Source organism: Zingiber officinale, chromosome 2B (genome assembly GCF_018446385.1).
Source record: "Zingiber officinale cultivar Zhangliang chromosome 2B, Zo_v1.1, whole genome shotgun sequence".
Lineage (NCBI taxonomy): Eukaryota > Viridiplantae > Streptophyta > Magnoliopsida > Zingiberales > Zingiberaceae > Zingiber > Zingiber officinale.
In genome coordinates, this window is record NC_055989.1 from 126602186 (window position 1) to 126625726 (window position 23541).

Below are 23541 nucleotides of genomic sequence, written 5' to 3' on the forward strand. Positions count from 1 at the left end.
GAAATTTATGATTAATCTTGTAGGAATGAACCTATTTTGGGTTCCAAAATCATATTTAGATTTTTTTTTGGCTTTCAGATAAAAAGTTAAATATTTAATTTTTTTAAAAGACTTTGTCTAGAAAGTGGTTATTGCTCCAATATCCAAGAAGGCATAGTGCCTCGACACAGTCCGAAAGTTAATTATTAAAATAAGTATTTAATTCACTAACTGTTAAACAATTAGTTGTTATAAAAATGCTTTCAAAAGTTTGTCAAAAATTTTGTTAGAAATTATTTAAAGTTAATTTTTTTCTAGAACTTTATCACTTAACTGTAAGAAAATTTTCAAATGTTAAAATTTTCTGAATGTTAAACTTTTTAGAATTTTTTTAACGATAATTTCAACTTTATATGAAATTTTTTTCTGCCTTAAATATGTAAAAAAAAATTTCGAAGCTTAAACTTTAATATTTTTTTTAATTGTCTCTTAGACTTTTTATTGTTGTTAAGTAGAATTTTTTAAAGTATCCCATTTTTAATGAGATCAAAAGGGGGAGTAGTAAAGATTACGTCTAGGGGGAGGGTAGTATAATTTTTAATTTTTCTTAATTTTTACTTACAAAAATATTATTTTATAACTGTTATTTTTTTGTGGTTTTATCCTAACTTAACTTGGGGTTTGCACGCGTGCTACCGAAGCTCTATATAAAAGGGGGTCCAAGCATCGGTTGAGGTATGCGATATTCACTATTTGTGCTACAGTTTTCTTGTTGCTTCGCTTTCCACTTCATCACCGGTGACTGACTTGAGCGTCAGAGGGCCAACACTGGGGACCCCTTCCCTGGCTCGACACTGACGTAGTCTGTGTTACAGGTCCGCACGGAGTTCACAAGAGGTCAGTGTGAGCGCCACATCCTCAGCTTTCCGTCTCTTCGACTTTCGGATAGGGTTATATCAATTAGTCACAAAGACTAAATAAGTCACATAGACTATATAATGATCAAGTCACAAAGACTAGAGTAAAAATTAAATAATCACAAAGACTAAATAAGACCATTGATTTCATACATTAGGAAAAATGGTTCATGCGACATTAAGCACACTGGGCAATTATCGCTAAGAAGATTGTTACACCTTACATAGCTGCTTTATAGAACAAATCAGAGATATCAATAACTTATCTTTATCCTAGATTAAATTATTTACAACAACATGAACATCTCTAATACCTCACAATGATTATTATGTTAAGAACATATCTAACATCTTTACTCAATACAATTATTCACAATTATATTTGATGTACTGAACAAGAAATGTAACCGGTACCAATGAATAATTGTTAAAGATGTAAATCAATCTTAATTTTTCATTTTAGCTAGAATCTATTTATTCTAATTAATAGCTTTCCTAGTTATGCTTCATTGACTGAATCACCCATAGGTAATAAGAAACATATTAAAATAGCAGACACTCATCAGAACTTCAAGTACACAGTTAAATAGTCACTTAGGGTAAGTTGAGATTAACTTATAATCTCAAGGGTCTTACATAATAGAGAAGAAGAGATCTATTCTCCTACTACACTTCTTGTTGCCATAGCACATGTGGTATGAGTCACATGGAACGATGCTAGTCTCTTTACCAAAAAGAGCGCATGTTTTCCCCAAATTTAACATCGTACAGATTTCGATCTAGACATACCTAATATCTAATCTAGAATTCAACATATGAATTTCAATCTAGTTTTAAGCAGATTCAGTAAATGGTGGTGCATTTACTCCAAACATTATATAAATGATCTCATCTTGATATAATTATTAAGGCATCCTTAACTTATGGGTATTGTTGGTGCAATATTCCCTAGGTCAAGGTTGACCTGGTTGACTAAGCTTGAGAATGCTCAAGCTTGAGTCTTGATGCTTGGGTTTCGATGTTTGCCAATACATGGAAACTGATAATATATGGAGATTGCAAGTGCAATCGTTCATTTGGGGAGATTATTGGTACAATTTTCCTCTGATCAAGGCTGTCCAGTTAGATGTAAAGAAGAGTCAAGTAGATCAAGACTGAGTGGATACTTGACTAAGAAGTTCTGGTGAGTGAAGCCAGGCAGTTGGGAAAATCCTGGTAAGTGAAGCCATGTGAAAAACCTAGTGAGTGAAGCTAGACAGAGGAGATGTCCTAGTGAGTGAAGCCAGGCAGTTGGAAAATCCTGGCGAGTGAAGCCAGGTGAAAGACCTAGTGAGTGAAGCTAGGCAGTATGAAAATCCTAGTGAGTGAAGCTAGGTGAAAGTCCTGGTGAGTGAAGCTAGGCAGATGTGAAAGTTCTGGTGAGTGAATCCAGGCAGATGGGAAGTTCTGGTGAGTGAAGCCAGGTAGATGGAAAATCTTGGCGAGTGAAAGTATGTGAAAGACCTAGTGAGTGAAGCTAGACAATATGAAAATCCTAGTGAGTGAAGCTAGGTGAAAGTCCCGGTGAGTGAAGCCAAGCAGATGGAAAGTCTTGGTAAGTGAAGTCAGGCAGATGGGAAGTCATGGTGAGTGAAGCTAAGCACGTGAAAATCCAGGTGGGTCAAGGTTGACCGGACACCTGGTATTGAGAAGTCCAAGTAGGTCAAAGGATTGACCGGATACTTGGCACGAGGAGAAAAGTCCAAGTGGGTTAAAGAGATTGACCGGACACTTGGTGAGGAAGTCATAGCAGGTCGAGGGTGATCGGATGCTAGACATGATATCCCAATAGGTCATGGGTGACCGGATGTTGGTTTTAGGGACTTTGGACGTGATTTGGCAAGTCACGAGTGAGTCCAATCGATCAACCGATCGATTGACTCATGCCCAATCGATCGGTTGATCGATTAGGTGAGTCCCGCGACAAAAACTCTTCCCAATCAATCGGCGGATTGATTGGGGGAAGAATCAGCATCTCACAGAATGCCTCCCAATCGATCAGTCGATTGATTGGGAGCCTCCAATCGATCTGTTAATCGATTGAAGCGCAGGAAATCGCGCGAGAACCTTGAATCGATCCAGCAATCGATTCAGGCGATTTTCAGAGAGCACAGAGGTGCTATGGATCGATCGACCGATCGATCCAAAGCCTTTCCAATCGATTGGGAGCAATCCAATCAATTAGGATCCGACCGTTGGTGCTGGATAAAGCAGTTGCAAGCGTTTTCTTCAGCAGATCTTCACCTGATTCTTCTCTGATCTACACAGTGATTTCTCCACAGTTCACAGCCAGTTCTTGGAGGCTCTTGGAAACAATTGTTGGTGCACTTCCAAGGTTCAAGAGGCAACAACAAGCAAGAAGAAAGGCAAGCTAGGGTTTCTACCGTGTAAATCTTGTAAGGTTTATTGTTTTATCAGCTTGTAGTTTGTTCTTCTTGTGTATCTTTGTGTGTGAATCCTGTACAGGCTTCTCCACCTTTGGTAGTTATCATAGAGGAGTGTTTTCATAGTGGAGAGTGTGTGTCATGTGTGGATCCTTGGATTAGTCACCTCTTCTTGAGATGGATACCAAGTAAATCCTTCGTGTTAGTGTTGTATTTGTGTTTCTTGTATTTTTCGCTGCATATCATCAATAAGAAACAAGAGACGACGAGCGTACGACGAGCTATTCACCCCCCCCCTCTAGGACATTTCGACTCTAACAAGTGGTATCATAGCGAGGTCGCTCTTCATCGGAATCATCGCCGGAAGGGGAAACAAGGCTAGAGGGTGAAGAAGTTGGAGCAAATTTATCAAGTCAAAGAATTCATCAAAAGCTCAACTTCAAATGTAATTCTGAGATGGACTCAGATTCGACACGAGGGTGCCTCCACCATTCACTATGACGAGCTTCGATTCTTAGAAATCAAGAATTAAAAATTTCTTGATGATGGAGATAGAGCAATGGTTTGCTCTAATGAAAGTCTTCGAAGATCCAAAAAATTCAAAAAGCAAGATCCTCAAGAAGAGCAAATGGAGTCAAGAGCAAATTCAAATGAGCGAGGCAAATGACAAAGTGACCAAGCTATTGGTCAATTTATTGCCAAGCAATATTTTGGCTCAAATCGGAGAATTTGAGGATGCCAAGGAGCTTTGGAGCAAATTGGCAAAGATTCATGAGATCCCCTCCACTGTACCAAATCAAGAAGGCTCCAAAGAGTGTGACTCAATGGATCAAGAACAAGAGCAAGAGGACTCCGAAGTTGAGAGATGCTCAACTTCCGAAGAGGAAGTCCAAGAAGCCTCATCTTCAAGAGAATGCAACCAAAAGAGCAAGGAAGGAGCATATTCCTTGTTCCATGTACAAGATGAAGATGAAGAATCCTCCACCTCTAAGATTGAGGGGGAGAGACCTTCATTGACACCGGATCAAGAAGAAGGAGAAGCTTCTACATCAGAGTCAAGTGGAGAAGAAGATGATGCATCCTCCAAAAATCAAGAGACATCAAATGGAGGATCAAGTGTCATCCCTACATGCAAAGGTATAAATGTTTCAATTAAAAATAAAAAATCATATTATTTTCTTTGAGTGTAGGGAACATGAACATTAAAAGAGCAAGTGCCATAAATTGGCCAAGAAGAAGGGCCAAGTGGCACCAAAGGGCAAGGAGAAGCCCAAGGAGATCGCTCCCACAACAAAGAAGAGCAAGGAGCACATTGTGTGCTTTTCGTGCAATCAAAAAGGGCATTACCGAAGTCAATGTCCTAAGGGGAAGAAAGTGGTCAAGGCTAAAGGAGGAAGCACAAGTCAAGGGGGCGCTTCCAAGGTAAAACCCAAGGTATCATTCATTGAGCCTACCCCTTAGAATAATGGTAAAAAGCATGCTAATTCTAATTTATTCCATTTTAATGCTATTTACCATAAAAATAGGAAGCATGATAGCATTAAGGAAAAACATATAGCTCTTTATGCTAAAACTATTATACCTAGGATTAGGAAGGTAGATAAAAATCTAAGCAAGAAAACTAAGGATCGTAGTTATAAGCCTAGAAATAAAAATGCTCAAGGATTTAATGAAAAACCAAAATCTAGGGATTTATGGGAAGAACATCAAGTCTTGAGGTCAAGGCTTGATAAAATGGAAAAGACCCTAAAAAGGATGGAAAATATCCTAAAAGGGTAAAAAGAGCATAAAATAGGTCTAGGAGCACATAAGTCATCCAATGGCCATAGGGGTTTGGGTTACAAATCAAAGGCTAAGAAGGATGTAACTTCTTATCATAGGGTTCCATATAGCTATGGAACCAACTCTAGGTCTAGCGGTCAAGTCAATGATACAAGAGAAGTTATCCCTAGGAGTATCTTTACAACAACAAATGTGACTAAGACTTCTAAGAGGTCTAAGAAAGTCACTAAGAAGGTCACAAGGGAAGCAATCCCTAGAGTTGACCTAGAAAAAGTGATCAAGGCTTCTAAGAAGCCTAACAAGGTCATTAGGAAGGTATTTAGGGAAGTTATCCCTAATGAGTACCTAGAGCATCCAAGGAGCACCACTAGGTTTTGAATTCCTAGGAGCATTTTCCCTACCCCTTAGATGAGTTAGAGAGTGTCAACTCTATTTGGAAGGATAGTTAATCCAACCTTGATGAAGTTGACACTCGAAGAGCATTTTCAAGATTTTTATTAACCTTTGAAAATGAAATAGATTATTAATTTACTCTTTAAAAGAGTAAAATGTTCCATAATTTGAAATATTAATTTTATTTTAAATTGGCACAATTGGGAGAAGTGTAAGAAATACCAAGTGGGGTTTTTGTATTTTCTTAGGGATTTAAAGCTAAATCTAAGCCTTAATTTAAAGTGTTCACTCTTTGGAAGAGTAAAACGTGCCAAACATTGAGGAATATACTTAATTTTAATTAGCACAATTTAATCATGGGTTAAAGAAATGCCAATTTGGATTTTAGCATTTTCATATGTAGATAAGGGGCAATCTAGGTTAATTTTAGGTTTAGCTAAGGATTTAAGGACACTTAGATAGATAATATAGGTACTTTATTTAAGCTAAACTACCATGCTTTGTTTGCCCATCACATGCCATGACATCATTTTTGCATTTATGCTTTATTATGAAAAACACAAAAAAACCATGTCATGTCATACATACATCATATAGTTATAGCAAATTTTCTTTTGGAAAAACTATTTATTTTGATGTATGCCATAAATCATCATGCATCATTGTTAATTCCTTGCAATTAAGGATAAATGACATTTATTAACAAGTAACATCCTTGGTGGATGTTCAAAATTCTTAAAATTCCTAGATAGAAATGCATGATCCCTAGTTTAGGGCAAAACCAAACTTTACATCTCACAAAGACTTATAAAGTGACTTGTATGTGTTTTAGTATACATTAGATACAAGTGAGATGTTAGGACGATGAACAAAACTCAAGATGTTGATTTAGTGCATCTAGTTGAGTTTTAGGTTCATCAAAACACATAGTTATGTGTTTTCCAATCATTGGGAAAGCTAATGTACAAGTCATGTGCATTGAGCCCAAAGAACATGGTTGGATATTGGTTTTGAAAATGATTTCAAATACACTTTGGAAAACCTTGGTGAAGACTATCTTTTGATAGTAATCATCATTGTAAAGTTAAACACAAACTTGAAGAAAACACTAAAGTTTTTATAAGTTTTCAAATTTGTGTCAATCTTTAAAAATAGGAAGTATTTTCTTAGAAAACTATTTTTCCTTGATAGTGTATACCCTAAGTAATGTCTACACAAATTTTCATGATTTTTAGAATTTTGTAGAATTTTTGGGGAGTTTCTGAAGTTCGCTGAAATTAACCTTTAGAAAATCAGGGCTTCAATTAGGGGTGGCAATTTTTGACCTGACACGAAAACACGACCCGAACCGAACACGAAAAAATCAAGTTAGGGTTGGGTAGTTTCGGCTTCGGGTCGAAATCAGGTCAACCCAATTGACCCAATTAATAAACAGGTCAGGTTCGGGTCAACCTGAAATGACTCAATTACAACCTGTGAACCCGTTTATAAATAATTATAAATTTAAACTAAAATTACAAATTTAAAAAAGTAAAAAAACCCTAAACATAGAGATATGCTATTGATTACAATATTGCTATGGCTTACCATTTATGATATGGATTTTCAATTTGTGTAGATAAATGTTATTTTTAATTTTTAATTTAATATACAAAATTTCTTTAATGAATGCAGGTCATGTTCGGGTCAAATGGGTCAAACGGGTTATACGGGTCAAATGGGTTAAACGGGTCGGGTTCAGGTCAAGTGCAAATAAACAGATTAGGTTTAGGTTGAATAGTTTGACCCGAATTAATAATCAGGTCGGGTTCAGGTTGTCATTTGCCAACCCGCCAACCTGCCAACCCGAACCCGAACCGAATCGCCACCCCTAGCTTCAATCAATCACCCTATCGATTAGAATGCCTCAATCGATAGGGTGATCAATTGAGAAGGTAGGTATCGTGAACAGAAACTCAATGGATCAATCCACCGATCAATCCACACTGCTTCAATCGATCCATTGATTGATTGAAGTGTTGATTTCAGCTGGGAAAACTTAATTTCAACATTTTAGACCAATTTTAGTCTAGGTAATCATTCCTAACCTCTCAAAACACATTTGTTTACATTTAGGGGGAGTTTTCATGATGAAAACAAGATTGGATTGGTTAAAAAAGACTAAGTAGAAGTTTAGGTTGAGGTTTTTTTCATTTTTGAATTTTTAAACCTCAAAACTTCTAAATTTTGGGTTTCCTAAAAATTTAGGGATTCCAAGTCATTATTGGTGCAATGACAGAAGTTACGTGCATGTCTTTAGGGGGAGTTACTCTTTAAGGACATGAAATTTATTTTTCGACACCATTGAAGGTGGTTAAACCTTCGTTTAGATAAACAATGCTCAAGGTTGAGCATTGAAAAACAATGGAGAGTGGATATCTTTATTGTGGGGTTATGGATGCTCTAGGATGAGCATCATAATGTGGAACAATGCTCAAGGGTGAGCGTTGAAGATAATAAAGGGTATGGGGCCTTCATTGTAGTGTTGTGTCCAACAAATGAAGTTGTGAATAACGGGAAGAGTTCTTTTTATGTGTGCTAATAGGGGGAGAATATATGGTAAGTTAGGCTTTCATTACCTAAAGAGGGAGTTTACCCTCTAGGAAAAGGGGAGAATGAAGAAAACCCTCATTCATACCTTGACATGAAGGAAGTTGAGGCTATGAGATTAGCCTAACTTAAAGGTATTGTCAAACATAAAAAATGGGGAGATTGTTGGTGTAATATTCTCTAGATCAAGGTTGACCTGGTTGACTAAGCTTGAGAAGGCTCAAGCTTGAGTCTTGATGCTTGGGTTTTGATGTTTGACAATACATGGAAACTGATAATACATGGAAATTGCAGGTGCAATCGTTCATTTGGGGAGATTGTTGGTACAATTCTCCTCTAATCAAGGCTGGCCAGTTAGATGTGAAGAAGAGTCAAGTAGGTCAAGACTGACTGGATACTTGACTGAGAAGTCCTGGTGAGTGAAGCCAGACAGTTGGAAAAATCCTGGTGAGTGAAGCCAGGTGAAAGACCTAATGAGTGAAGCTAGGCAAAGGAGAAGTTCTGGTGAGTGAAGCCAAGCAGTTGAAAAATCCTGACGAGTGAAGCCAGGTGAAAGACCTAGTGAGTGAAGCTAGGCAATATAAAAATCCTAGTGAGTGAAGCTAGGTGAAAGTCCTGGTGAGTGAAGCCAGGCAGATATGAAAGTTCTGGTGAGTGAAGCCTGACAGATGGAAAGTCCTGGTGAGTGAAGCCAGGTAGATGGAAAATCCTAGCAAGTGAAGCCAGGTTGAAGACCTAGTGAGTGAAGCTAGGCAGTATGAAAATCCTAGTGAGTGAAGCTAGGTGAAAGTCCTGGTGAGTGAAGCCAGACAGATGTGAAAGTCCTGGTGAGTGAAGCCAGGCAGATGGGAAGTCCTGGTGAGTGAAGCCAAGTGCGTGGAAATCCAGGTGGGTCAAGGTTGACCAGACACCTGGTATTGAGAAGTCCAAGTAGGTCAAAGGGTTGACCGGATACTTGGCATTAGGAGAAAAGTCTAAGTGGGTCAAAGGGATTGACCGGACACTTGGTGAGGAAATCCTAATAGGTCGAGGGTGATCGGATGCTAGGCATGATGTCCCAATAGGTCATGGGTGACCGGATGTTGGTTTTAGGGACTTTGGACGTGATTTAGCAAGTCACGAGTGAGTCCAATCGATCAACCGATCGATTTACTCATGCCCAATCGATCGGTTGATCGATTGGATGAGTCCCACGATAAAAACTCTTCCCAATCGATTGGGGGATCGATTGGGGAAGAATCGACATCGCACAGAATGCCTCCCAATTGATCAGTCGATCGATTGGGAGCCTCTAATCGATCGGTTGATCGATTGGAGCGCAGGAAATCGCACGAGAACACTGAATCGATCGGGCAATTGATTTAGGCGATTTTCAAAGAGCACAGAGGCACTCTAGATCGATCGATCGATCCAAAGCCTCCCCAATCAATTGGGAACAATCCAATCGATTGTGATCCGACCCTTGGTGCTGGATAAAGTCGTTGCGAGCATTTTCTTCAACAGACCTTCGCCCGATTCTTCTCCGATCTACACAGCGATTTCTCCACAGCTCACAGCCAGTTCTTGGAGGCTCTTGGAAACAAGTGTTGGTGCACTTCCAAGGTTCAAGAGGCAACAACAAGCAAGAAGGAATGCAAGCTAGGGTTTCTACCGTGTAAATCTTGTAAGGTTTAATATTTTATCAGCTTGTAATTTGTTCTTCTTGTGTATCTTTGTGTGTGAGTCCTATACAGGCTTCTTCGCCTTCGGTAGTTACCGTAGAGGAGTATTTTCATAGTGGAGAGTGCATGTCGTGTGTGGATCCTTGGATTAGTCACCTCTTCTTGAGGTGGATACCAAGTAAATCCTTCATGTTAGCGTTGTATTCGTGTTTCTTGTATTTTTCGTTGCATATCATCACCAAGAAACAAGCGATGACAAGACAACGAGCGTACGATGAGCTATTCACCCCCCCCCCCCTCCTCTAGCACATTTCGACCCTAACAGGTATGCCTCTTTTCATAGCTACATAAGCTATCTCATAAGTAACGGTCTTACCTCTATTATACTTAATAAATAGAGATGATTGTCCATGTGAGTGGGCCAATCTCAATCTACCAGCATGGCTATCGAGACCTTTTTTTCAAATGTAACAAAGACATATATACTGAATTGATCATGATATTTTTCATTTATCAAAATGTCTTTACAATAAGTTACATTTTTCGAAGTCCCAAAGACTTCACATATCCTTGAAATTATTCTTTAGTCAATGACTTAGTAAAAGGATCGGCAAGCATATAATGTATATGTTGGTCCTTTTGGCGACTGGCTAGAGGGGGTGAATATCCTGCACAATAAAAATAAAAAAACCTTTCTCGAGCTTTTACAACTTTAGTAAATCTAACACTTGCATAAAAAATAAGAGACTAATAAAGAAAGGAAGAGGCTATGATTTTTACTTGGTTACAACTAGGAAGGTTGTTAATCCAAGACTCTGAAGCATTAATGGAATTCTCCTTCAGGCATAGGCAGAGAAGCCTCTTACAGCATTTAAAGCACTCAATTACAAAGCTAAATTGAAAAATAAATGATTATAAGTATTCTATCTAAGCTTCTGGGACCATGGCTATATTTATAGCCCTGGTCGGGGCGCCTGGAAGGGTTCCATGCGCCTAGGAGGGGGATAAACTTTATCCCCGTCGCAATGGAATGCACCACATTGCATTCTAGATTAAAACCTGCTACGGGTGCCCGGACCAAAGTTAACCTTATGTTAACTTATTTGGTCAAGGTTCTAACTCCGGCTCCATTCGCTTGGGCCCGTGTCTTTTGCTGCAGCTCTACCTGTTTGGATGATTTTGGCCATCTAAAATAGGACCCACTTGAACCCATTTTTCGGCCTTCAAGCAAACTTCCGCTTCAGATTCTCATCCCTCGGAAATGTTGCACGCCTCCTTCTCATCCTCTCGCATACTCTTCCGCAGCACCTTGTACCTAGGACGCACCGAGCTCGTTAGCTCTCCCGTGTCGTCCTTCTCACTAGCTGCGTCTTTCGCTCGACTTCCTGTGCTCCTAAGTTCCTGCAACACTTAAACACTAGGGTTAAATGCCAACAGAACCTAACTTTAATTGGTTAATCATATCAAAACTGGCACAGGGTACTTACAATCTCTCCCTTTTTGATGTGAGAAGGTGAGCACGCTTCTCAAATCTTTCCCTGAAACAACTTGTCAATAAAGTGTCCCTGACACAGTACATTTACAAGCCGAGCATATCTCTGAAGTGACAGTGGAAACTTCTGCCGTACAATCTTCTGGCAACCCATGCCTGGTGTCAATGGAATCAACTCCCAAAAAGATATCACCGGATATTCAGGAGTGTACTGCTAGCCCGAGCAGGTTGGCCGCTCGGCCGGTGATTCGCCGCTCTTGTGTCTCGCCCGGTCGGCTAGAACCTTGATACTTTGCGTGTTTGCTCGACCAAAGTTCCACCCTGCCACTGTCAAGACCTGCTATCTGATCGAGCGAGGTAGCTGCTCGGCTGAAGTTGAACTCTGTCGATGTCATGCTCGGTTGTCTTGTAAAGCGGGGTAGCCGCTCGGCCGTAGTTTCATCCGCCGATGAAAAATATTGGTACCTTGCCGAGCGGGAAGCCACTCGGGCAACATCTGTACATTGTCTTCATTGAGCGTCGATTGTTTGACTGCTCCCCATGTCGAAGGCGACGGCTGGCCAGAGATCGCTCTCAAGTCGAGGCATGATTCGGTCGACCGGCCAATACCATCTACGCATTGACTACCTTTGACCTCCACTTTGGCAGTGGGGTGGGGCCCTTCATCATCACCGCATCACAAGCCTCCCTCTCAAGTCTAGTCAAAGGAGGTTGTAAGTCCGACTGACTGGATAATTGTTTGAGCAAATTTCCTTTCGATCGACCTTCGACATTAGCTTGGCTTCTGATCGGGATAAGACTGCTCCTTGCCGAACGGCCTGTTGAAGCTTGTAGTTCGACCATAGTTATGCTCCCACATATGGTGCCAAATATGATCATGTCCGAAAGTTGAAGAGACGAAAAGCTGGGGATGTGGCGCTCACGCTAACCTCCCGTGGACTTCATGCGGACCTGCAACATAGACTATGACAGTGCCGAGCCAGGGAAGGGGTCCTCCGTATTGGCCCTCCGACGCTCAAGTCAGTCACCGGCGATGAAGTGGAAAGCGGAGCAACAAGAAGACTGTAGCACAAATAGTGAATATCACACACCTCTGCTGATGTTTGGACCCCCTTTTATATAAAGCTTCAGTAGCCCGCATGCATGCTTCCCAAGGTGACCACTCTTCTCAAAACTTTTCCTGCAAAGACTTGTCAGTAAAGTGTCCCTAATACAGTACCTTAATAGGCCGAGCATATCTCTGAAGTGACAGTGGAACCTTCCGTCATACGATCTTCGGGCAACCCATGCCCGGTGTCGACGGCACCAACTTCCAAAATGATATCACTGGATATTCAGGAATGTACTACTACCCTGAGCGGGCTGGCCGCTCGACCGGAGATTTACCGCTCTGGTGTCTTGGTCGATTGACCAGAACCTTGATACTCTACGTGTCTGCTCAATTGAAGTTCCACCCTGCCACTGTCAAGACCTGCTATCCGACAGAGCAGGGTAGCCGCTCGGCCGAAGTTGAACTCTGTTGATGTCATGCTCAACTGTCTAGTAGAGTGGGGTAGCCGCTCGGCCGTAGTTCCATTCGCCGATGACAAATATTGGTGCCTTGTCGAGCGAGGAAGTCGCTCGGGCGGCTTCTGCACATTGTCTTCATTGAGCGTTGGTCATTTGACTACTCCCCATGTCGAAGGCGACGGCTGGCCGGAGACCACTCTCAAGTGGAGGCATGCTTCGCCCGACCGACTAACACCATCTATGCATTGACAGCCTTTGACCTCCACCATGGCAGCGGGGTGGGACCCTTCATCATCACCGCATCATAAGTCTCCCCCTCAAGTCTAGTCGAAGGAGGCTGTAAGTCCGACTGACTGGACAATTGTTTGAGCAGATTTCCTTCCAATCGACTTTCAGCATCAGCTTGGCTTCTGATCGGGATAAGACTGCTCCTTGCCGATTGACCTATTGAAACTTGTCGTTCGGCCGTAGTTATGCTCCCAGAGACGGCGCCAAATATGATCATGTCCAAAAGTCAAAGAGACGAAAAGCTGGGGATGTGGCGCTCACGCTGACCTCCTGTGGACTCCGCGCGGACCTACAACACAGATTATGTCAGTGCCGAGCTAGGGAAGGAATCCCCGGCGTTGGTCCTCCGACGCTCAAGTCAGTCACCGGTGATGAAGTGGAAAGCGGAGCAACAAGAAGACTGTGCACAAATAGTAAATATCGCATACCTCCGCCGATACTTGAACCCCCTTTATATAGAGCTTCGATAGCGTGCATGCATACTTCCCAAGGTGAGCACGCTTCTCAAAGCTTTACCTAAAAAGACTTGTCAGTAAAGTATCTCTGTCACAGAAACTTAACAGGCCAAGCATATCTTTGAAGTGACAGTGGAACCTTACGTTGTACGATCTTCTGGCAACCCATTCCTGAGGTCGGCGGCACCGACTCCCAAAAGGATATCATCAGATATTCAGGAATGTACTGCTAGGTCGAGCGGGCTGGCCGCTCGGCCGGTGATTTGCTGCTCTAGTGTCTCGGCCAGTCGGCCAGAACCTCGATACTCTATGTGTCTGCTCGATTGAAGTTCCACCCTGCCACTGTCAAGACTTGCTATCCGGCCGAGCGGGGTAGCCACTCGGTCGAAGTTGAACTATGTCGATGTTATACTCGGCTGTCTAGCAGAGCGGGGTAGCCGCTCGACAGTAGTTCTATCCGTCGATGACAAATATTGGTGCCTTGCGGAGCGGGGAAGCCACTCGGGCAGCTTCTGTACATTGTCTTCATTGAGCGTCGGTCGTTTGACTGCTCCTTATGTTGAAGGTGATGGCTGGCCGGAGATCACTCTCAGGTGGGGGCATGCTTTGCTCAACCGGCCGATACCATCTACGCGTTGACCGCCTTTGACCTTCACTATGGTAGGGTGGTGGGGCCCTTCATCATCACCGCATCACAAGTCTCCCCCTCAAGTCTAATCGAAGGAGGCTATAAGTCCGACTAGATAATTGTCTGAGTAGATTTCCTTCCGATCGACTTTCGACATCATCTTGGCTTCTAATCGGGATAAGACTGCTCCTTGCCAATCGACCTGTTGAAGCTTGTCGTTCGGCTATAGGTATGCTCCCTTAATTTAATCGGTATAATGAAGGTTTGTACTTATAAAATCTTTGCTTGGACTGTCTTGGGCAAATGCGAGCCAGGCTTACGTCACTCAGATTTCTAGGAAATCGTGTAAATCTTTGCGCATTAAGGCTGAGTGCGCTCTCATGTCGTCATTAAATGCCGACCCCATGGCGATGCACCACGTGTCCTGGCAACTGCCGCCGCACGCCTGACGTGGCAGGCGGATATCCGCTGTGATGTGACGTTTGACGGTTCAAATTCAATGGTGAGATCTTGGCTTAGGTTTCCACGACCTAGATCGAACGGCCCCGGTCCACCGACCCCGGGGCTTATAACCTTGTGTGTGTCGCCTCTTCTTCCTTAGCATCCTCGTCTTTGTGCTCTCTGAGGCTAGCTCCTTCGTGCTCTAGGGACCTTTCTGTAAGGATCGAAAAGAATTTAGATATCTCCACAATGACATGATATTGTCCACTTTGGGCATAAGCCCTCATGGTTTTGCTCTTGGGCTCTACCCAAAAGGTCTCATGGCAATGGAGATATCTTTTCTCTTATAAACTCATGATCTTTCCCATGTGTTTTCAATGTGAGACTATGTTTGCAACCTTGCAACCCCAACAATCCCCCCCCCCTCAAATAAAGGACCACAGACTTTCTACGTCCGATCCTCGACCCACCAGGTCTTTCTGCCCCTCGGTCCACCCGACCTACTAGGACTTCCTTGCCCAGCCGTAGCTAGAACTTCCTGCCTGGTGTCTGGTCCACTTGATCCGAACATAGGAGCCCCCATTTTCTTTGTTCGAGGTCAATATTGTACCCACATAGCTCAATCAGACCATAGCTGTAACGCCCCAGAGGAGTCCCTGTCCGAGAAAATTTCGGCAGCACCTCCCCTATACGGTGGACAATCTGAAACTTTTCTACATCTCACAAATACCTCAGCCACAGGCGGCTGGAATAAAAACAGTAAATAAAATCAATCACCACGCAGTTTATATATGTATTCAGCCTCTGGCTGTCACAACCACGCAGTTAATAAAAAATAAACAACATAGTAATACTCTCAACCCTACTCAACTACACTCGTAAAGCCCAAATCCGATTTTTCTTACCTCTTCTGCCGTCCAGGCAGGCATGTAGTAGAGTAAATCCAAATCATACTAAAAGTCCATCCAACGGAAAGATTCCATACAATATCCATATGTAAGTCCAAAACAAAACTAACACAAAGTCTGATAGCGAAAAACTAGAATGAAACAACAACTCAAAAAAAAACCAGCAGAGGAGTAGCACTACGTGCAGTGGGGACTAGCGACTAGAACTCCCTCCTGACAGGATCAACCTGAAAATAACAACAATGGAGGCGGGGTGAGTCCAACACTCAGCAGGTACAGTTGATATGCAAAGTAAAGAAATAACACCTAGCACTAATCATGCGTACAGTCTCCTGATAAAGATAAAGGTAAATGCAAACCGAAGAAGACAGGAGAGAATCTGTACTAACCAGGACCCGGTATAAGGAAAAACAGTCCGAAAGGTATAGAAGACCTGTATGCATGTCAATCAAGGTATCCAAGCAATGTGCAGCATATAAGTGCAACAAACACAAACACAAACAATAAATGCATCATGCATATGATGCCAATGTCATGGTCAGCCGACTCACAACAACAGTGGGACCGAGTGGGTAGGGCTGTGACAACCGTGCACTCAGCAACACTACTCCTGGTGAGTGATCGAGTGGACGGGATGCTGTCGGAGTACATACGTACTCCTACCCCAAATCATAAATGGGGGAGCGCAATGCTCTCATCTCCCGGTACACTATGACGGGGAGGAATCTCTAACGTGCTACACGCTGCGTCACACTACCCCTGAGCGGATCAACGGAGCACCGGAAGAGTCAAACTGACGTGCTACCACGCTGTGTCACGCTACCCATGAGCGTCACAACGGAGCACCGAACAGTGATGAAAACTGGCAAAGTGCTCGACAATAATGGAGCAATCTATCGCACAGCATGCGATCATGCAAATGGTGCATGTCACTAAGCATGGTAATATACTAAACCAACCTCTAGGCATATAACAATGGCACCATAGTGGATAGATCAAATCAAGACATACTGATCAAAAAAGGTATCAAACCTAGGTCCTGAACATGTGAAACATGGTTATATCACTACCCATAAGCATGATAAATCAGGTACAAGATCAATAAGAGATGCAATCAAACAATCAATCAAATAGGTAACATGTATTGGGCAGTGATTAACCGAAACAAATATGAAACACAATTAATGCAACATATTATTTTCATTACTAAGCATATCAAAGACAATAAGTCAAAAGTACCCGCCTCCGAAAATAGAAAGGTCCAATCTGACTCCGAGATACTCGTCTCGCGTCAAGGTCCTGTGTAACAAAAATACATTTACTTTTATTTAGCTAGAATACAAACAAACAACTAAGTAAATCCTAAATAGAAATTTAGGGATAAACCCTAAACCATTTCCCTCGACCTTTCTAACAGTTAATTAGGGTTAATTACCTTAACCCCAAACAACCTTTTTGATAAAAATCCAAAAACCTAAATCCATATAACCTAATTATTCTACACAACCTAATGATGAATAAATTATCAATAGGTATCAAGATCATACCTAAACATGGATTAATCCAATATATTCCTAATCCAATACATGAATCTAACTCATCAACATGTAACAATTACTCTACTTCTTAGCTTGATTCAAAGCCACTGGTTTATACTGAAATCCAAGAGTTGCTGGAATTCTTCACTGTTCGGATTTGATGAAATCAAGATCGACAGCAAATCAAGCAACAAATTCTAATCAACCACAGAAGTTTACCTCCAAGATCTGACTAGGGCATAGCTCTGAGTCGTCTTCGACACTGTCGAGCAAAACTCACACAGGACTCGGCAGTGTTGCTCCTGTCCAAACTAACCTGTGCAGAGGTAGCAGTGGACCAAGGCTAGGGCATGGAAGCAAGCAAATCTCCAGCGATGGTCAGCTCTGTTTACTCCTGTCCGAACCCAATCCTGAGCAAAGATACACCGGCGAGACGGTCGGCGTCGGCACTATGCCGAGATGCGACAGAGAGGAAGAAAGGCACAGATAGCCGGCGCTAGGGTTCTTGTGGCCGGCGCTGCCTCGGAAGGAAGAGGGAAGATCGATGATCGACAGAAGAAGGCGGCAGTGGCGACTAGGGCACGACTCGGCGTCGGTAGGCAGAGATCAGGCTCGGAGAAGAGGAGGCAGTAGCGTCGCGGCACAGAGGAGGTCGGCGGCTTGATCGGCACTGCTCGGGCTTTGGCCGGTGGTAAGAAGAAAGGAGATGGGTCGGCGGCGTCGCGAGCCCAAAGGGGAGGAGGGGTCGGCGCCAATTCAGAGTCAAGGAAGAAAAGGAAGCTTCGGCAGTGGCGAGAAGAAGCAAGAATAAGAAGTGGCCGAGGGGTTTTGTGCACTCGGGGAGGAGGAACGGCTCGTGCGGCCGGTTAGGGCAAGGGGGAGAAGGCGCGCAAGAGCTGCGGCAGGGGAAAAGAAATGAGGAAACGGCGAAAATGTAGGAAAAAGGAAATAAATAAATAAAGGAAAAGAATTAAGAAAAATTCAACTTTTCCTCATTTAATTGGGGTAGCCAAAACAGGCTTTTCCGGACCCCGTTTATATCCCCGTCAATTCATCCGTACGAGCTCCGAAAAATTCCCGAAAAATTTCCATAAATTTCGAAAAATTCCCTTATTAATATTCGCCTATTTTCTGGTATTTTACATTCTCCCCCACTAATAAAAATTTGGTCCTCAAATTTCATTATCTACCATCAGCAAGTACTAACAACAGATATAGAAAGTATAAATGCTGAACGGTAAACTGAATAACATACCTCACGTGAAAAGATGGGGATATCGAGCTCGGATAGTATCCTCGAGCTCCCAAGTAGCCTTCTCGTCCGAATGATGCTGCCATCCGACTTTAACCAGTCAGATAGTCTTGTTCCGCAACTGACGCTCTTTCCGGTCGAGTATCCGTACCGGAACCTCCTCATATGTAATGTCAGGCTGAACTGGAACTGGAATATCTGCCAGCACATGTGTCGGATCAGGCACGTATCTCCTCAGCATCGATACGTGAAATACATCGTGAACGCCTGACAGGGACGGTGGTAGTGCCAATCGGTAAGCTACCGCTCCGATCCTCTCCAAGATCTCGAAAGGACCAATGTACCGTGGAGCTAGCTTACCTCTGAGGCCAAATCTCTTCACCCCTTTCGTGGGTGAAACTCGTAGAAATACATGGTCGCCAACAGAGAACTCTAGTGGTCTGCGTCTCCGATCAGCATAACTCTTCTAACGATCCTGCGCCTCTGACATCCTTCGTCTGATAGTACGGACCAACTCTGCATCCTGCTGAACTCTATGAGGTCCCAACAACTGAGTCTCTCCAACCTCATCCCAAAGGACAGGTGTCCGACAAGGTCTACCATACAACGCCTCAAACGGTGCAATCTGGATAGCCGAATGGAAACTGTTGTTGTAGGCAAACTCTACCAACGGCAGATGGTCCTCCCAACTGCCTCCGAAATCCATAACACATGACCTCAGCAGGTCCTCTAAAGTCTGAATGGTCCGCTCTGACTGTCCATCTGTCTGTGGATGGAAGGCTGTACTGAAACAGACCTGTGTGCCCAAGGCCTGCTGCAGACTCTGCCAGAAACGAGACGTAAACCGTGGATCTCTATCCGAAATGATACTCAACGGAACACCATGGAGTCTGATAATCTCTCGACTATACAGATCTGCCAATCGATCCAAGGGATCAGTCCTCCGAATCGCTAAAAAGTGCGCGGATTTGGTTAATCGATCAACGATTACCCAAATCGCGTCATGGCCTCGTCGTGTCCTCGGCAACCCTACCACAAAGTCCATGGTAATGTGATCCCACTTCCACTCAGGAATAGGAATCCGCTGAAGTAACCCTGCAGGTCTCTGTTGCTCACTGACAGACAAGACATCTAGCTACGAAATCCGCGATGTCTTTCTTCATGCCGTTCCACCAGTAGGAATGCCTCAAGTCTCGATACATGCGGGTCCCGCCTGGATGGATCGCAAATCGAGAACGGTGTGCCTCCTGAAGTAGCTCCTATAAGACCGGATGAGACTGAGGTACGAATAATCTGCCTCGGAAGTATATGATACCCTCCTCGTCTCGTGTAAACTCGGTCTGCTGCCCGGAAGCTATCTGACTGCTAATGAACTGACAATGCTGATCACCAGCCTGAGCCTCTCGGATCTTCGTCCTGATCGACGACTGAGCAACCATGGTAACCAGAATACCCTGCTCTGTCGGTCCCTGCTCCTCAAGATCTAACTCAGAAAAACTCTGAATCAAGTCCGTGACTAAAGTCCGGTGGCAAGCCAAAGTCCCTCTGGACTTCCTGCTGAGTGCATCTGCAACCACATTAGCTTTCCCCGGGTGGTAGCTAATGGTACAATCATAGTCCTTCAGGAACTCCATCCATCTCCTCTGTCGGAGATTAAGCTCCTTCTGAGTGAAAATATATTTGAGACTCTTATGATCAGTGAGAATCTCAAATGTGATACCGTATAAATGATGTCGCCATAGCTTCAAAGCAAAGATGATGGCGGCTAACCTGTGTCATAGGGTAGTTCTTCTCATGCACCTTCAGTTGATAAGAAGCATAAATAACTACCCTTTTGTTCAGCATTAACACAGCTTCTAAACCATTCTTGGACACATCTGTATAGACTACAAATCGTCCAGTACCCTCCGAGATTGCTAAAACAAGAGCAGTCATCAGTCTTTCCTTGAGATCTTCTTACATTTATCGGACCATTCAAACTTCACCCCTTTCTTGGTCAGAAATGTCAATGGCAAGGCGATCCCAGAGAAGTTTTGAATGAACCTTTGGAAATATCCTGCAAATCCTAGGAAGCTTCATATTTCAGTAGTATTCTTTGGGGTATTCCAATTCCGAATCGCTTCTACTTTTGCTGGATCCACTTTAATACCCTCTTTAAGACAATGTGACCTAGAAACATAATCTGTTCCATCTAGAAGTCACATTTGTTGAACTTTGCATATAAGCACATATCTTTCAGAGTCTGTAAAACTATAGTTAGGTGTTGACGGTGCTCTTCCTGACTGTGAGAGTAGGCCAAGATTTCATCAATAAAGACAATGACAAATTGATCCAGATATATTTGAAAAACACAGTTCATAAAGGCTACAGGTGCATTGGTTAGTCAAAATGGCATAACAGGGAACTCATAGTAACCATAACAAGTTTTGAAAGTAGTCTTATAGACATCCTCATCCTTCACGTTCAACTTTTGGTAACCAGATCTCAAATCGATCTTAGAAAATACAGTCTCTCCTTGTAGTTGGTCGAACATAACAACAATTTAGGGCAGTGGGAATTTGTTCTTGACTGTAACCTAATTCAACTCTCGATAATCAATGCATAACCTCATTGATCCATACTTCTTGCGAACAAACAATACCGATGCTCCCCACGGTGACACACTTGGTTGGATAAAGCCCTTTTCAAGTAACTCTTGCAGTTGTTCTTTTAATTCCTTCATTTCTACAGGTGCTAACCTATATGGTGCTTTAGAATTTGGGGTGGTTCCTGATATTATTTCAATCCCAAACTCCACCTCTCTCACTGGAGGTAGTCCCGCAATATTATCTAGGAATACTTTAGGAAAATCCCGAGCCACTTCTACTTCTTCTAAACTCGGTCGGGGCACTTCTGAATCTATGGAGATGCCTTGTGGCTCGAATCGCCGAAATAATCGAGATGCCATCGTCTCGATGCCGGTGAAACTCCACGAGGGTTAGTTCGGAGGAAGGTGACCACCCTCGTCCGCAATCAACGGTAGCATGATACACCGACAAACAATCCATGCCAAGAATGACATCAAACTCGACCATCTCCAATACTAGAAGATCTACCGTAAGTATCATGTCGCCAAAATCTAACGGGCAACCTCTGACCTCCTGGGTGACTTCTAATGTATCACCGGACGGTAGGGAGACAGTCAGTCACTGCAATCTAAAAGTAGGTAATCTACCAATCTCCCGCATAAAGGTACGGGATATAAAAGAATGCGAGCTACCAGTATCAATCAATATATCAGCGGGAAATGCATAAATGGAAATCATACCGCGAAAAACGGATCCGTCGGCCCGCTGAGCATCCTCCCTGGTAATCGCATGAACTCGTCCAGTCTCTGGCGGAGGAGGAGGAGGTAACGCTGCCAGCGGCTGCTGCGGCTGGGCAGAAGCCTGCCACTGAGGCGCTGCTGGACTAGGTGCCAGATAAGACTGAGAGGATGGTGACTGATACTGTGCAGCTGGCTGGGACTGAGTCTGATACTGCCCCTGAGTCGGATAATAAGGTCCTGGAGCAAAACTCTGGGGTGCTACAGAAGCACTGGAGTACTCCTGTCCAAGCATGCCAAATGCTGCTGCGGAGGGAGCTGCTCCCTGCTGACGCTGTGAAGATTGGGCTTTCTGCCCTCCTCGATATGCCCCTGACTGACTAGACTGTCCCCTCTGACCTGACCCTCCGGAAGCCGTGTGCTGAGCCTTCAGCTGACAATCTCGGCTCTGGTGCCCCGGCAGTTTGCAATAAAAGCAAACTGACTGTCCCAAAGAGCAAGCTGGGTTGAGGTGATCTCTGGATCCACATCTGAAACAATGAGTATCACAGGAAGGTGGTTGCTGGTTCTGCTGAGAAAACCGGGAACGTCCTGAAGAAGACCGCCCTGATTTCTGAGGCCTACGAGACGCCCCAGAAGTACCCTGACCTGACCGTCTGTGACTACTCTGAGGTTGTCCTGTCGCCTGTGTCTGCTGGACCTGCCCTGATGTCTGACCCGTATGCTTTCTTTTCCTGTCCGGATATGCTGTCTGCCGAGCTAACTCTATCATCAAAGCTCGATTCAATGCATCAGAGTAAGATGAAATCCCTAATCCGGCAAGCTGTACATGCAGATAACCATCCAATCCCTGTATAAACTGCATCATGCGAGTTCTGTCCTCCGCAACTAACTCTGGACAAAACTGAGCCAACCGAAGGAATTCAGTATTATACTCGGTCACTGAGCGATTATTCTGCCTCAGACTCATAAAATCCTGTCGGCGAGCCATCTGATAGGACAGTGGAAAGAAACGGCTCTCAAAAGCCTCTCTGAACCTGGTCCATGTGACGTTGCGTTCACCAATAATAGAACGCTGAGTAATCCACCAGGCATTTGCTTCATCCCGTAAATGATAGGCAGCCAACTCTGCTTTCTCCCACTCGGAGCAAGCCATATAGAAGAAAGTCTGCTCCATAGTCTCTATCCATGACAGAGCCATACTCGGATCGAGATCTCCGCGGAAAAGAGTGAAACGAGTCTTCATCGACTCAGCCAGTGCTGGAATCCTAGCTCGTGCAGCGACAATATCAGTGAGCTGTGTCGGGACGGCTGCAGGAACTGGAGGAAACACTGGAGCTGATACTACAGGTGGTACCGCAGAATAAACCGGAGGAGGAACTCCCGGTGCTGCTGTATATACCGGAGCATAGGCCGTCGGTGGTACTGCCTTGGGGACAAAAGTGGTGGCAGCTGGAGGTACGATAGAAAAAGGTACCGGATATGGTGCAGCTGCTGCTACTGTAAGCACTGGGGGTACAGGTGTCACTGGTGTCGGGTACACTGTAGGTCCATGTGGTGGTGGTACTGAATACGCTGTAGGCTGCGCTGGAGCAGATGTCGGGTACACCAATGGTACCCCTGATGGTACGGTAAACAGGGTAGGCGTGGATACCGTCGATGTGGCCAAAGTAGGTATCTCTACAGGAGCTATCGGGATTTGAGAGCCCGATGCTCCCGCTGCATCCTGAGTCTGTCCCTGACTGACAGGCTCACTAACAGTGGGCATCTCTGGCATATCCAGAGATCCCGTGGTCCTCGCACGTGGTCGTCCAGCACCACGTCTCGCAGCAATACGTGTGGATCGTCTCATATCTGTTAAATTAAATTACAGATATCAATACCAATATAACAACATAAAATAACAACATACCTATTTGCCGTCTGGAGATGTTCCGTCGCTGTCCAGTCCCCAATTTGACCTCAAAATTCCGAACGTACAT